A 15,149-nucleotide genomic window follows, 5' to 3' on the forward strand; every position below is an offset into this window, starting at 1 on the left:
CCCCATTCATATGGGCCAGTAGGGCCCTACTTACCTGCTAGTATGCGCAGAAGGTCGTTATCAGCGATTTGTTATCAGTCATAGGTTTACATTTGAACACTTTTTGTTGCTTAATTCTAACCCTAAGCCTAACCCTCACCCTAACCCTTAACCTAACCCTAAACCTAACCATAAGTTGTTTCATTTGCCTAAATATAAAGTTGTTTGATAACAGCCATTGAAACCTACTAGCAGGTTTATCAGCGATAGGAATGGGGCTGATGACAAACTGACTGAATCTATGGGTGACAACAGTCCAATCGGGTAGATTTGATGGGTGATTGAATCACCCAAGCCCCTGTTCTTCAGACCCGGGTGATTCGATGGGCGATTGAATCACTGGCTGTCACCTGTGTGTATGGGGGAAGGGGAGGGAACAGGGTTGTGGATGGTTCCTGCAACAGGAATAAATTACAACAGGGGAGCAAGCCCAAAGGAACTAGACAAACCCATGTTTACTGACAAACCCACATCGCTACACTATTGAATAGACTATGTGTGCCGTTATTACAGCGGTAATAGACTATTCAATAGACTATGTGTGTCACGTTATTAGTGTAATGTCACACGTATGACTCTGAACTACTGAGATACCCTGCCAAGACACTGCATGAATCCCCAGTTGTGACCCAAATCAGCAGAGTAGGCAGTCTGTAGCATGTCATAAATAGGCTAATGGTTAGAAAGAGACTATAGATAAGCTACAGTACTAATAAGTAACTTAAAGTAGTTAGTCCATGTAGTAAACACTGGTTACCTTCTGAAGAGGGTCATGGGGGACTGAGCTGTTCCCGCACCCCCCGCCCGCCTTGGCACCGTTGTAGTCCAGGTCTTGGCTGATGCGGTCCCACAGGTACTGCGTGGACAGCGACGATTGCAGGACTATGGAGAACATGGAGAGGAACAACACCGGCTCCACCGACACGGCGCGCCTGGAACAGGCCACCGAGCGGACGGTCCCGTCTCTCTCCTCTTTACGGCCAAGCAGGGGCACGTCTTCCCCGGTACATGTGAGCCCATCGTCGGGAAGGATCGCTGCGGTGTCCGCCGGCTCATGCATGTCTTCGAGCAAACTTCTACTTTTGTTGACAGTGTAACAAACAAACTATTAACACTCCATATTCGATGGTCGCCTTTCTGCAATGCTATGCCGCTGTTCATTTGAGGTTTTTATTCTACTCCAATATTTACCAAACGTTACTTGTGAAGATAGAGAGAGAATGCAACTTCAGCAAAAGCAAAGAACGTACAATGATAAGAACAGAAGTAGCTATGGGGGCTCTGGGTAACCTCGCGTCACAGCTCTGGGTAGCTGCATTGCAGCATCTGATTGGCTGCCATGGTTCTGTGCTGTTGTCCCATTGGCGCAACGATGCGTTTTCAGACCAAAATGGCGGCAGGGCGGTTGTCAAAAAAGCGTAAAAGCTCCATCCCTTTGTCTTCTGTACTCTTTGGTAAGCAGTAAAGTAAGCATTTCATAAAGTTGTGCAGCGTGAATACAGCGACCCCATCTGGACGAGGATGTGAGCTGCTGTTTATACAGTGATTCTCAACCCTTTTCATATCAGGGAGCCCTAATTTAGTCCACATTAAGTTCATAGACCCCTATTTGTTGAGATGATGTCTCCTAAACCCAAATCTGAGAATATTTCTATTGTTAGATATGATTTTGTCCAGAATCCCATAACTTATCTGTGTTGTAGGCAGAGAAATAACAAAACAGCCATTATTCTACATTCTCTAATTGTGTTCTTGTTGTAAATGAAATAATGGTGAACTTAACAATTCATCACTTTACCCCACGTTTTTACATTTTTTTGCCATATTTAGAGGAATATCTCATTTTAAATTAACATTAGGATACTGTTGTGATATAATTATTCAGTATTTTCTCCTTTTCTCACTCATTCAGAGCAAAGAGGGAGATATATAGCATGATGATAATGCTCTATATCTCCCTATTTGCTCTGAATACACCAGTTAACATGACACAGACTTAACATGATAGAAATATTATCAGCAAACTTAATGACTAGACTAATTATTCTGATCTGAATGGCATATATCAAGAAACATTGACTCCTCTCTTTGCTGTATAGTGGGAGGTGCATTTTTGAGTAGGCTATAAAAATAGTGTAAGATTCATAAGCTAAATAATTTAATGCATAAATAAATAAATCATACGTTAATTAATAAGACAATAAGCTAATTACAATGTTTGAGTTCATTTAGTAAAAGAGATATTTATGTTTAGTTATATTTCCCTATGTATGTTTATGTGCATTGCTGAATCTACCTCTTTGGGATTAACTCACATTTACGTGACTAGAAGGTCTACTTGATTCTGATTGGTTCCGGGCAGAGATGTTTTGGTGGAAACACGGAAGTGACGGTGTGTTGTAACATGTGAAGTGTGAAGTTAAGTAAAGCTGCCGACCTGAATTATCCGTCTCCGTCTGGTTGTTTACTATTAACCAAGAGTGATTTATCCGACCATCTAACGAACCCCCACGTTACATTTGGTGGCAGCGTGGTGTTATTTTCGGTGGTTTTGCGCATTTTGGTGAGTTTTATTCCGCCTAATTGTGGATATTTTCACATTTTTTTTGTGCTACCCGGATATTTTTTCTCTCACTCTTTAGTAACAGCTGATGAACTCTAATAGTTAAAGCTATCAGTTTTTGGAGATATCAAGGATTTTTGCAGTGTTTTCTCCACATTTTCGTGCTTTTTGGTGATTTTCCCCACTGGACATTTTCCCACCATGCATAATGAGAATGGGAACGACGGGCCACCTGAGTCTTCCACGTCACCACAACAGAGGTCGGTGGCGCCACATGCCTTAAAGATTGATCTTCCACCTGCTTTTAAAGGAGATGGGACTGAATCTTTCACAAGTTGGTCTCGACGCTTTGAAGTGGCAGTGCAGGCTATGGTCTCACCTGACGCAGATTCGACTACAGTAATGGCCTCCATCCTTCCTACTCGCCTGGCTGATGCTGCGTTTCTGTACTGGGACAGCCTGCCAACATTAACCAAGAAGGAATATAATTCAGTGAAAGAAAAGCTCAGAGAAGTTTTCGGCCCAAAATACTTCCTGCCATTCTTCCAGACACATGTGAATGCCCGCCCTCGTAAACCAGGTGAAAGTTTGGATGTGTACAGTGCAGACATCACTCGTCTAGTGCTGGAAGCTTTTCCTGACTATGACCGCAATGCAATAGAAGGTGAGAAATTCCGCCGTTTTGTTGCTGGCTTGGACCCGACTTTGCAGTCAAAAATTCATGAAATGGGCGCAGAGAACCTTGCAGACGCCGTGCTCGTTGCCAGCCGCTGCGAGAGAGCACGCGCAGCGCTGCAACTGACTTCAACAGGATCCCCATACACACCACCTTTAGAACAGGTGGCTATGATTCGTCCTACGCATAGTGATGAGAAACTCCGTGAGGCAGTGGAACAGCTAACTCTGACTGTATCCGGCTTGAAATCTGAAGTACAGGAGTTACGGGAGAAAAACAGTTACCTGGCTCAACGTTTGGATTCCAGGCCTGACAGATCCTCCTCCTACGACGCTCGATACGGTGCACGCCGTGCATCTCCTTCGCGTTACCAAGACAGACAACACCCCAGAGACTATTACTCACCTGAGCGGTATTATGGTCGTGAGCCAGAGAACCGCTACGAACGTTGTCCTCCTCCCCCAGCTCAGCAGAGATTCCATGAGTGGGATAACAATGACAGACGTGACCGGCACCACTCTCCGTCGCGCCCAACATACCAGTACTCCAGGTATGGTCGCCATGACAATGACACTGACACTAACAGACATGGACGCAGTCCTAGTCCAGCTCCACGGAGGGATAGGGATGCAAGTCCACACACTAGGGGCAGTGTTCGTTTCCAGTCTCCTGAGAGGCCTGCACGCTCTAGCTACAACCGACAGGGAAACTTTCATTAGCTGCTGTTGAGGGGCAAACATCAGCTACGGTATCACGGCCCCAGAGCGATACAACACAGTTAATACCTGATAACAATGACTCACAGCCTGATGGCTCAGTTTCTTCTAACATCCTTGCTATTGTTGAAGGAATTGAAGTGTGCGCTTTAATTGACTCTGGCTCTTTTGTCTCGATTGTGAGTGAAGATTTTCGAAACTCTCATCCAGCTTTGAAAAGACGCCCCATGACAGCTTCCTCTGTGCCAGCTCGCTCAGTCAATGGACAGCGCCTTGACATTCTAGGCAAGTTGACCATTGGGATCAGACTTGGAAAACAGCTATGGCAGCAGGAATTTGAAGTTCTCAGAGGTGCGTACCAACCAGTCATACTAGGTTGGGACTTTCTGGAGAAACACCATGCCCTCCTCGATATCAGAAACAAAGTATTGCAACTTTGGGACATGAAAATTCCTCTACTGCCCAAACGATATGAGATGGCAGCCTGCTGTAATGTGTCTGTGCTAGCATCCACTAGGATTCCAGCTATGAGTGAAACCCTAATCACAGCCTGTGTCTCAGCAGCTACACCTGCTTCACCTATGCCAACGGACTACTATGGTGTTGTCATGCCCAACCCAGCCTGTGACATCATCGTGGCACACTCGCTAAGTGAAGTTCAAAATGGCACAACTGTGGTTCGAGTGTTAAATCCCTCAAATGATGACATTGAGCTACATTCTGGTCAACACCTCGGTGAGTTTCATTCTGCTTCATCTGTTGAAATCATGCCAGCTGAAGAAGAGAGATGCTATGCAACCTCACCTGCATCTGTTGGCAGCATAGCAGCTGAAGAGGTATGTTGTGCAACCTCACCTGTATGTGATTTAGCTCCACCTGTGCAGATAAATGAAACAGACCTGTCACCTCCCCAAATTCAGTCTTTGAAATCACTGCTTCAAAAATACTCAGCAGTATTCAGTGCACATTCAGAAGATAGAGGTCGCACAGGCATAATCAAGCATCACATTCGCACTGGTGATGCCACGCCCGTCAAACAGAGAGCCTACAGAGTGACACCAGAACAGAGAGCTGAAATACAGACTCAAGTTGAAAACCTGTTAAAAGCGGATGTTATTGAGGAGAGCTATAGTCCCTGGGCCGCACCTGTTGTGTTAGTGCGCAAGAAAAATGGCACATGGCGCTTCTGCCTGGACTATAGAAAACTCAATGTGGTGACAATCAAAGATTCTCATCCTCTACCCAGAGTCGACGACGCACTAGATGCTCTGGCAGGCTCTGCCTGGTTCTCCACAGTGGATCTTCAACATGGCTACTGGCAAGTTGAGCTGGAAGAGGAAGACCGTGAAAAAACAGCATTCACGACAGGCAGTGGACTTTATCATTTTAAAGTTATGCCAATGGGACTCACAAATGCTCCAGCCACATGCCAACGCTTGATGGAGATGGTTCTCCGTGGCCTCCCATGGAAAACGTGCCTGGTGTATTTGGATGATGTACTCATTTACAGCCGCTCTTTCAATGAACATCTCCAGCACCTGGAAGAAATCCTCTCCAGATTTCAGTCGAGTGGCCTCAAGCTGAATCCATCAAAATGCTGTTTTGCCAGAGATCAGGTACAATTTCTGGGACATGTTGTATCTAAAAACGGCATCCAGCCAGACCCACGAAATGTGAAAAGTGTACAAGACTGGCCTACTCCATGCTCAACAACAGAAGTGAGAGCATTTGTAGGGCTTTGTTCATATTATCGCAAGTTCATTAGGAGTTTTGCACATCACAGTGTCCCCCTACATGCCCTCTATGAGAAAAATGCACCCTTCAAATGGACTTCTCAATGTCAGGATGCATTCACGTACTTGAAACATGCACTCGCAAATCCTCCTGTGGTTGCATTCCCTGATTTCACATTGCCATTCTCCCTCTACACAGATGCTTCAGGCTCTGCTGTCGGTGCTGTGCTAGCTCAGAGACAGGGACATCATGAGAAAGTCGTCGCCTATGCTAGCCATGTTCTCACGAAACCAGAAAGGCAATGGTCAACTTACGATAGAGAACTCTATGCTATAGTCTGGGCAGTACGACATTTCCACCACTATCTCTACAAACAGCCCTTTGTTATTGTAACAGATCACAAACCTCTCTTGGGTCTCAGGAAAATACCTATTGACAATGACAGAACTGGCCGTCGTGCACGCTGGGCTCTTGAACTTGATCCTTTTGAGTGGACAGTAGTTTACAAAGATGGCCACCGTCACCTTAATGCAGATGCAATGTCGCGTCGCCCTGCAGACAGACCAGCAGAGCAGAGCACCTCCTGCACTGCTCCTGCCAGTCCACATCCTGATGAGAGACACTCAAATCCTGTAAGTCCATCTTGTCTTGTCAGTTCTGTACGTCACAGCTCCTGCAGTACTGATCCAAACGCAGTTTTGTGTGATAGAGATACACCACAGCCTCTTGGTCCAGAGTTACAGTGTGCTACGCAGTCTGTATCATCCACATTCATGCTTCAACTCCCTGAACAAGATCTTAAAAGGGAACAACAACAAGATTCTATGCTGTCAGAGGTCGTTAGCTGGAAAGCTAAAGGTCAGAAACCGCCATACTGGCACATGAAAAAGCGCACAACTGCTGAGAAAGCACTTTGGCAAGAGTACCACAGACTCACCTTTCATAATGGTTTACTCTGTCGTAAAGTTTTCAACCCCTCCACTAAGTCAGTGCTGCATCAAGTTGTTGTCCCCCATGCCTTGAAAGACACTGTCCTACAGCTGCTGCATGGGAATCCAGTAACTGGTCATATGTCAGCAGATAAGGTCCTGAAACGTGCTCAGCAACTGTGTTACTGGCCATTCATGGCACGTGACATCAAGATGTGGTGCAAGCAATGTGTTCCTTGTGATGCGAGACGGAGTCCCATACCTCATCAGAGAGCTCCAATGAAAACAATTGTTGCTACTGAGCCCTTCCAAAAGGTTGCGGCGGACATTCTTGAGCTCCCCATCACAAGCCGTGGCAACAGATATGTGCTTGTTGTTCAGGATTATTTCTCCAAGTATGTCAATCTGTATGCCATTTCTGACCAGCGCTCCACAACAGTTGCAAAATGTCTGTTTGAAAACTTCATCTGTGAACATGGCATTCCAGAAATGTTGCACACAGATCAGGGACGTCAATTTGAGTCTGATCTAGTCAAACACCTGTGTCAACTGCTGGGCATCCAAAAGACACGAACCAGCCCATATCATCCTCAGTGTGATGGCATGATTGAAAGATTCAACAGAACACTTATTGATCAGTTAGCCAAGTCACTTCTCCAGCAGCCTGGTGAATGGGATGACTGCCTCAACCAAGTTGCTCTGGCTTACAACACCAGCCCTCACTCGACGACAGGCTTCACTCCATTCTTTCTCACACACGGTCACGAAGCTAGGATGCCTGCCAATGTGCTGTTACCTAACAACACGCCATCTTCAGCTACTCCAGGTTCTCCCGCTGACTATGTTACACAGTTGACCCAGAAACTCCAGTCAGCTTTCGGTTCTGCTGCATGGAACAGAGACTGTGCTCACAACCAGCAGAAACAACAGTATGATAAACGTGTCAAGCACACTCCCTATGTTTCTGGAGACCTCGTGTGGTTAAATGACCCCACTACATCAAAACAAAAACTCGCCCCTCACTGGAAAGGCCCCTTTGAAATATTGGAGTGCCTAGGATCTGATGTGGATTCTCCTGGAGTGACGTATAGGATTCGTTACCTCCTGGATCAGTCTGGAAAGTCCCAGATTGTCCATTACAACCGTCTCAGGCCTTACAATGCTCCTGTGCCGGATCGTGGACATGTGACACCTGCAAGTGACTCAGCGATGCAGCCTCAACTCCCTCGCTTGACTGCATTGTCAGGTGCTTTGCCCTTTAGGCCGCCCTTGCCCCCGCCTCAGCCCTTGCCCCCTCCTCAGCCCTTGCCCCGATCCCCCTCTCCCCCGTCGCCTGCTCCTCAGTGTGTACCTGCCCCCCCCTCTGGCCGAGTGGTGGTACGCCAGTCTGACGCTGCCCCCTCTGACACTGTCCCCTTTGTGACTGTCCCCTCTGCCGCTCCTGCTGTGGGCTCTGATTCTTTGCTGCGCCCCGGTAGACGTCAAGTTAGGGAACCCCTATACCTGATGGACTATGTTCGGGAGTGAGAATGTTGCATGTTGCTTTGTTGTTGTTGTTGGCAGTTGCTTGTTTTCTCCTTATGTTATGTGAAACGAGGACGTTTCTTTTGTGAGAGAGGGAGGAAATGTAAGATTCATAAGCTAAATAATTTAATGCATAAATAAATAAATCATACGTTAATTAATAAGACAATAAGCTAATTACAATGTTTGAGTTCATTTAGTAAAAGAGATATTTATGTTTAGTTATATTTCCCTATGTATGTTTATGTGCATTGCTGAATCTACCTCTTTGGGATTAACTCACATTTACGTGACTAGAAGGTCTACTTGATTCTGATTGGTTCCGGGCAGAGATGTTTTGGTGGAAACACGGAAGTGACGGTGTGTTGTAACATGTGAAGTGTGAAGTTAAGTAAAGCTGCCGACCTGAATTATCCGTCTCCGTCTGGTTGTTTACTATTAACCAAGAGTGATTTATCCGACCATCTAACGAACCCCCACGTTACAATAGCATGTCAAGTTCACATTTCTTTAAACAATTCGTATTGGTTGTTGGTTGGTTCAACACAACATGTGCGTACATGCGCGCTTCTTCTTCTTCTCTAGCCTACAAGCATGTAACTTCCTTGATTGTTATTGTTGATAATTCTATTTAAATAGGCTACATTTTCATTTCCAGAAACATTCTTAAACAAGAAAGGAACATAGTGCACTGCAAAATTACATTTGTAAAAAAAAAAAAAAAAATGTTTTTTTTTTTGTTTGTTTTTTTGGAAAAAATCTAGGGGGTGCTGCACCCCTACTTCCCGCGGGCCTGTCCTCAACCTGATCCCAGAGCAGGAAGACGCCCAGCTGGCACGCTGGGATCCAGTCTGGGATCCTGGAGCACATGTTCAAACACACCGAGGAGACGTCAGTCCAGCTCATCTCCCACGGCGCCCTGGATGCCCTGCTCTTCTGGTGCCGAGGGACAGACTGTGCTGCGCCACTGCGCTGTGGCCCTGGCCAACTGTGCCATGTATGGAGGCCACCGCTGCCAGCGCTTCATGATAGAGAAACAGGCAGCAAAATGGCTCTTCCCGCTGGCCTTCTCCAAAGAGGACGAACTCATCCGCTTCTACGCATGACCGGCTGTCGCCGTCTTAGCGGCAAACCGCGAAATCGAAAAGGAGGTGGTGAAATCTGGCACGTTGGATTTGGTGGAGCCGTTCATAGCATCTCTGGACCCGGATGACTTTGCCCGGAGCTTATTGGACAGTGCGGACTGCATGCAGGGCAGGACAGCAGCTGACCTCCAGCACCTGCTGCCACTGCTGGATGGAACAAGAGTGGAAGGGAAGTGCATCGCTGCCTTCTACCTCTGTGTTGAGACCAGCATCAAGTCCCCCCCAGCGCAACACCAAGGTACTGCCACTGTCCACTTGACATATCACTCATGTTTTCAGGTCAAATAACTGCTGGTTTTATTGTGACTTAGCCTGAAGGTCTCCTGGGTTAGAAATGAACTAAGCCCAAGCGGGCGCTGGGCATGATGGGTGAGGGGGAGGTGCCTAGACGGATCCTGTCTTGTGTGCCCAACTGGAAGAACTGTGAGGTCCGGACTTGGCTCCAGCAGATTGGCTTTAGTGCCTATTGTGACCGTTTCCAGGTGTGCAACATCAAAGATCTTACACAGTAACCCACCAGCAGTTCAAATGGGGTCCCCAGCAAAATGAGGAATTGTTTAAATTGTTTCACAATTATTTCACTCATAAATTATGCTGGTTGCAAATACTGTATAGGTATAGATCAATTGAATGAATAAGGATGATGCCCATGTAACCAAGTGAATCAGAGTTGTGTCTTGAGTGGTAGTAACAAGTTGTTGGTTAAACTCACTCCCCAGTATAAAGCCCCGTTAACCCGCTCCGCCAAAGGAATTAGCCAGTTGGCATTGCGGTTAGTGTGTGCACTTTGCAAGCTGGCAAACCCTTAACTTGGATCACTGTGCAGACTGTCAACACAACGCAGGTTGCACCCATATGTTTCATAATTCTGTACTAAAAATCTAATCAAACAAAAATCTGAGATGGGTCTTAGAAAATCCTATCAAATGGGGGTCTGCATCTGTTATATTTAGGAGTCCTTGATGAGAACCCCCTGATATATATTACCATATATATTCGTTAGTAGAAACACCGTCTGCATCTAGATCAGGGGTGGGCAATTATTTTTCATGGGGGGCCACATGAGAAACCCAGATTGTTGCTGGGGGCCGAACAAATATTGTCCTGCCGTAACCCAGGAACTTTGATGATAGAGAGGACCACAAAAAAATGTCCTCGCTACCAGAGCGCCAGATTTTGCTGAGCGTTGGGGGCCGAACGGCGCCGGCGCAAATTTTTTGGGGGCATTTGAATTTGAATTTGAGAGGAATACCTCATTTTAAATTAACAGTTGTGATGTCATTATTCAGTCTTAAACACCAATATTTGATCATTTCTCACTCACTCCTATGTCATTAACTTTTTTGACCACCTGCCAATATGGCTGCTATATTTTAAAGTTACCAGCCAATTAGAATTTCCACTAGCCAAAATGTTTTTCTTTAAATAAACCAGAATATGAGTGTGTTAATTTAAGCATAAGTATCAGTAAGTGGCCCGGGATTCTCAAAGCCTGTGTTGAGGGTCACACGAACAAAAATGCCCTCTTGAAGCTAAATAAATCCAAAACCAACAAGTTAATTATTTCCATTTTTACTTACTTTTAGCCTTTTAGTCATAAAGATTATTGAAAGATATTCCATACCAGACTGAAATGTTATAACAGAAGTGGAGTATTGGCCAGAATGACATGAACATTTGGACACTTATTCAGCGGGTACCTTGCATGTTGCATTCAGGTGCACTGTAAAAAAAATTTTTTTTTTTTTTTTTCAATTCCAGCGCGGGCCACACAGGGGGCGCTCGCGGGCCGCATGTGGCCCGCGGGCCGCCTTTTGCCCAGGTCTGATCTAGATGGTGTGGCTTGGACACATCATCAGTGATGATTCGAATCGTCTTATAATGTAGGAGCTCCAGGTGGATGGAGACCTGCTGCTGAACATCACAGACCAGGATCTGAGCACTGACCTGGGCATGACTACAGGCCTCACCCGCAAGAGGTAAGTTATAAAGATCTGTCAAGACGACGGTTCAAAGTAAAACCCAGTTAATTCATTGTGTTAAACATTCCCTCCGCTTTGGCTCCACTTTGCCTGGTCCTCCAGGTTCCTAAGAGACCTGCGTGTGCTGAAGACCTACGCCAACCACTCCACGTGCGACCCCACCAATATGGCTGACTGGCTCGCCGAGGTGGACCCTCGTTTCCGCCAGTACGCCTACGGCCTAGTCCAGTCAGGAGTGGATCGCAATAATGTCCAGAGCCTGACCGACCAGCAGCTCCAGTGCGACTGCCGCGTTGAGAACGGGGTCCACCGGGCCAAGATCCTGATCCTAAACTGTTATTAGCAGTCTGTCTTTCTTATGTTTAAATGGAATGTTTTTCAATGTTTTTTTTTTGTTATGTTTTGGTTGTGATAGAAATGGATTTATGTTCAGTGGATGCAGTGATTTGTTCCTGATGAGTGCAACAGCAGTGGGTTTAATGAATCCAAGGTCAAGGGATGACCTATTGTACAGGACATTATGATGTACAGGACATGATGTACAGGACATTGTGAGCTGTGAGCTGAACATAACCCTTCTCCCAAATCTAACCAGACCTCAGTGTGCTTCAGGCAGTCAACAATACCTGTGCAGTATCAAAGGTTTCTGATGTTAAAGTGGATAAAGGAAATGATATATTTTCGGTTCCAAAAAGATGCAATTTCTCTTATAGTATCCATTTAAATCTGTATTTTAAGCTCCTTGAAAAGGATTTCATCTGTTTCTCAGAATGCCTTGTCGTTGCAACATGCGGTAATATATTATTTGAAACTGACAGTTATCTTTAACACTGGTGACTTGTGACTTGTGTTGAATAATTCTTCGGCTGCTTATGTGTGTATTCCACAACTGTGAAAAGCCGGCAGAAAAAGAAAAACAACATCCTGCTTCATTGCTGAGATCAATATGTGATGATCGCACAATTGTCAGGTGTTGCAAACTGACACTGGAAGTCGTCGAGATCGAAAGATTCATATGAATATTTATTGTTCAATAAAATGACATTACAGCTTGAATGACACCTTTGTTCTGCAGCATTATATCTATAAGGCACACACTGTTGGCCTGTGTTGCTCCCCTCTTAGAAAAGGACCGTATTTAAATGTGCGTCTTGGTTAGGCTACATTTCTTTTTATTCAAGTACTTAGGATTTCATTTGTGATTTTATGAAACATTTTCTCAGTCAGACATAAATATTTCAGTCCCTTAAAAAAACAAGAAAACAATAAGAGTGTTGTACAAAAATTAGAAAGTGAAAACTTTCATTTAAACTTCATTTGAATTAAGCTTATCGTGTCAATAAGACTGAATTTTACAGTCCCCAAAACAAAGAATACAAACCGACCCTGCAGTTTTTTTCTCCAGGAAATGAATTGACTCCAACTTATAAATACAACAATTATGCTATTTATCATGACAAAATATTACATAAATTACAAGATTGCACAGCTGAAGAATGGCTTTAAACTTATGATTCGACCCAGTGTCAAACGACGGGTCAGAAATACTCCTAACGCGGATACATTTGCAGTAGCTGAGTTTAATACTTCACTTAACCTGTGATCTTCCCTTGTGCCTTCATGGCAGCTCTTGTTCCCTCACTGAACGACTGACCTGACCTCTGCATGTCTGCTGGCCGTGGCCTCGAGCTCCGGGACTATCCAGGACTATCCAGTGTTGTTCATTCGTGCAGGAGGGATTCTTCAGGGAGTGTGGACTTCACTGTCTGTTATATTGAGTAGGGGGTGGTAGAGGTGTAACTAAGGTAAAGGTAAAGTCCCACTGATTGTCACACACCTGAGTGTGCGAAATTTGTTCTCCGAATTTGACCCATCCCCTGGGGGAGCGGTGAGCGGCAGCAGTGACGCGCTCTGGAATCATATGGTGGTCTAACCCCCCAATTCCAACCCTTTGATGCTGAGTGCCAAGCAGGGAGGCAAACAGGTCCCATTTTTATAGTCTTTGGTATGACTCGGCCGGGGATCCAACTCACAACCTCCCAGTCTCAGGGCGGACACTCAAACCACAAGGCCACTGAGCTGGTGTTACTAATCTTTCTGCTATATTGAGTAGGGGGTGGTAGAGGTGTAACTGTAATCCCGGGCTGCGGCTTCAAATTCTTGGCTTTCGCTCTGTCTGCAGGGCGATTACTGATGGTTGGGTCTGGACACGTGTGTGAAAGGCTGATCTATCTGCTTACAGTGTCATATTATAATTCTTAGGTGCTGACTTGCATATTATTCGCTGAGTAAGCTTATTTTTCTGCTTGCTCGTCAACAAAAACACAGCAGCATCAGGACTTTGAGGGTTCAAAGTCCTAATGGTTTGAACACATTCATTTCAATTTACTCAGATGGCCCATGCCATGTTTGAGTAATGTTTATATACCTTTAAGTAATAAAATTGGTAATAATTGATAGCATAGAGAGCTTCCGACGATGCACATTATCTTCATGAAATCAGCTACATTTGTGTAGAAATGTCACAATGAAATATCTGTAATATAGCTATGGCTTAAGTTATGTTTTTTTTTAATACCAGCAAAGCCTCCTCGTGCGACAGAGGAAGCTGTTCAGTAATGTCAGTCATGGGTTTGATACTTGGTCCTTTGGTCTTGATCCCTGATGGGAGTGGTGGAAGAGTCCCTGTGCTGGCTGACAGCAGTCAGCTGCCCCATGACTGCATTTAGATGACAAGTTTGTCATCACAGACAGAGACAGAATGGCTGTCTGTCTTTGAGAGGCGCTAACCTCATAGTCTGACTGCAGGGTGAACCTTGACCCTCTGATAAGATGCGGCTCTCTTCCTCGGCTCAGATCAGGGCGCTGTTGAGTCTTTTCGCTCTCTTCTGGTCTTCACATTCCAGGAACCTAGACAGACAAACATGTCAAAACATTGTTGTGTGTTCATAGAAGAGTATTATGGACCCTGGCGTTCTGGTGCCAAGGGCATTTTCCAGTTTAGTACTTGTTGTTTAACAACATTACTGAGAATGTCCTTCACTTGTCCTGACCGGCTGAGGAAAAAGTGTTTGTCACAGCTGTAAAGATGGCTGAGCGACGAGCCATAGAATTGAGGAGTAAACAGGCAGAGTGGCAGCAGGAGAGAGCTGGCCATCCACTCACAGTATGTAAACAGCTTTTATGTGGCCTTTCAGCTATGACTGAAAAAGTCTCATGGTAAGCAATCTCTGTAAAGGCCGAAAATGTAATAATTGACCATGATGTAATCAAATCAAATGTAATAAATCCAATAACGTAAGTACGGTAATAAAATCGTCAACCCATAACACAATAACTTCTTACGTTATTGCTACTGCATTATCTTACAGGCGTGATAACAATATTTTTGCTAAATAATATAGTAACATCGGCCAGTATTAACATATTAAATAACATCAATTAAAATGTATTTTAATTGTGTTGTATTTGAACTATGTTGTTCTTTTTGGTGTAGAATTGTTGGTGCTTTGGGGTCGGCTCCATAATTCCCAGTATAGCTTGTGATACTTTGCTGTTTTCAGTGACACTCTCTGGTGCTGTTAAAGGAAGACTTCTTGTAACGTGCATTGAGGCACTTGGAGATCATCTATGATGATCATGTAAAATGGTCAGTAAAGTGAGAAGTTACATCATGGGCCAAAATGCTATTATGATGACACAGGTTCAACAGGGTCAGGGTTCTGATCCCATTCACAAAATTTGATATCGTAGCAGACTGGAGTATCTGCCTTTGGCGGAGGTCTGCACTGTCCAAGTGCACTTCTACTTTTATTATGTTTTGGGGTCTTCACAATTTCCA

The 15,149-nt window shown here is 44.9% G+C and overlaps 1 pseudogene across 1 annotated transcript in view; it reads left to right on the forward strand.

Annotated features, from left to right (window-relative positions):
• The window catches only part of LOC310776382, a 29,696-nt pseudogene extending 18,045 nt beyond the window's left edge, over positions 1-11,651 (forward strand). Inside the window, exons 11-17 of the transcript in view lie at positions 864-995; positions 7,510-7,637; positions 8,002-8,076; positions 8,996-9,628; positions 9,671-9,808; positions 11,214-11,305; positions 11,411-11,651. The product of the transcript in view is annotated as an uncharacterized misc_RNA (transcript). The remainder of the gene's footprint in view (positions 1-863; positions 996-7,509; positions 7,638-8,001; positions 8,077-8,995; positions 9,629-9,670; positions 9,809-11,213; positions 11,306-11,410) is intronic.
• Positions 11,652-15,149: the final 3,498 nt, after the last annotated feature.

This window comes from Poromitra crassiceps, assembly GCF_964638095.1.
Source record: "Poromitra crassiceps genome assembly, chromosome: 5".
In the NCBI taxonomy this organism is placed as follows: domain Eukaryota; kingdom Metazoa; phylum Chordata; class Actinopteri; order Beryciformes; family Melamphaidae; genus Poromitra; species Poromitra crassiceps.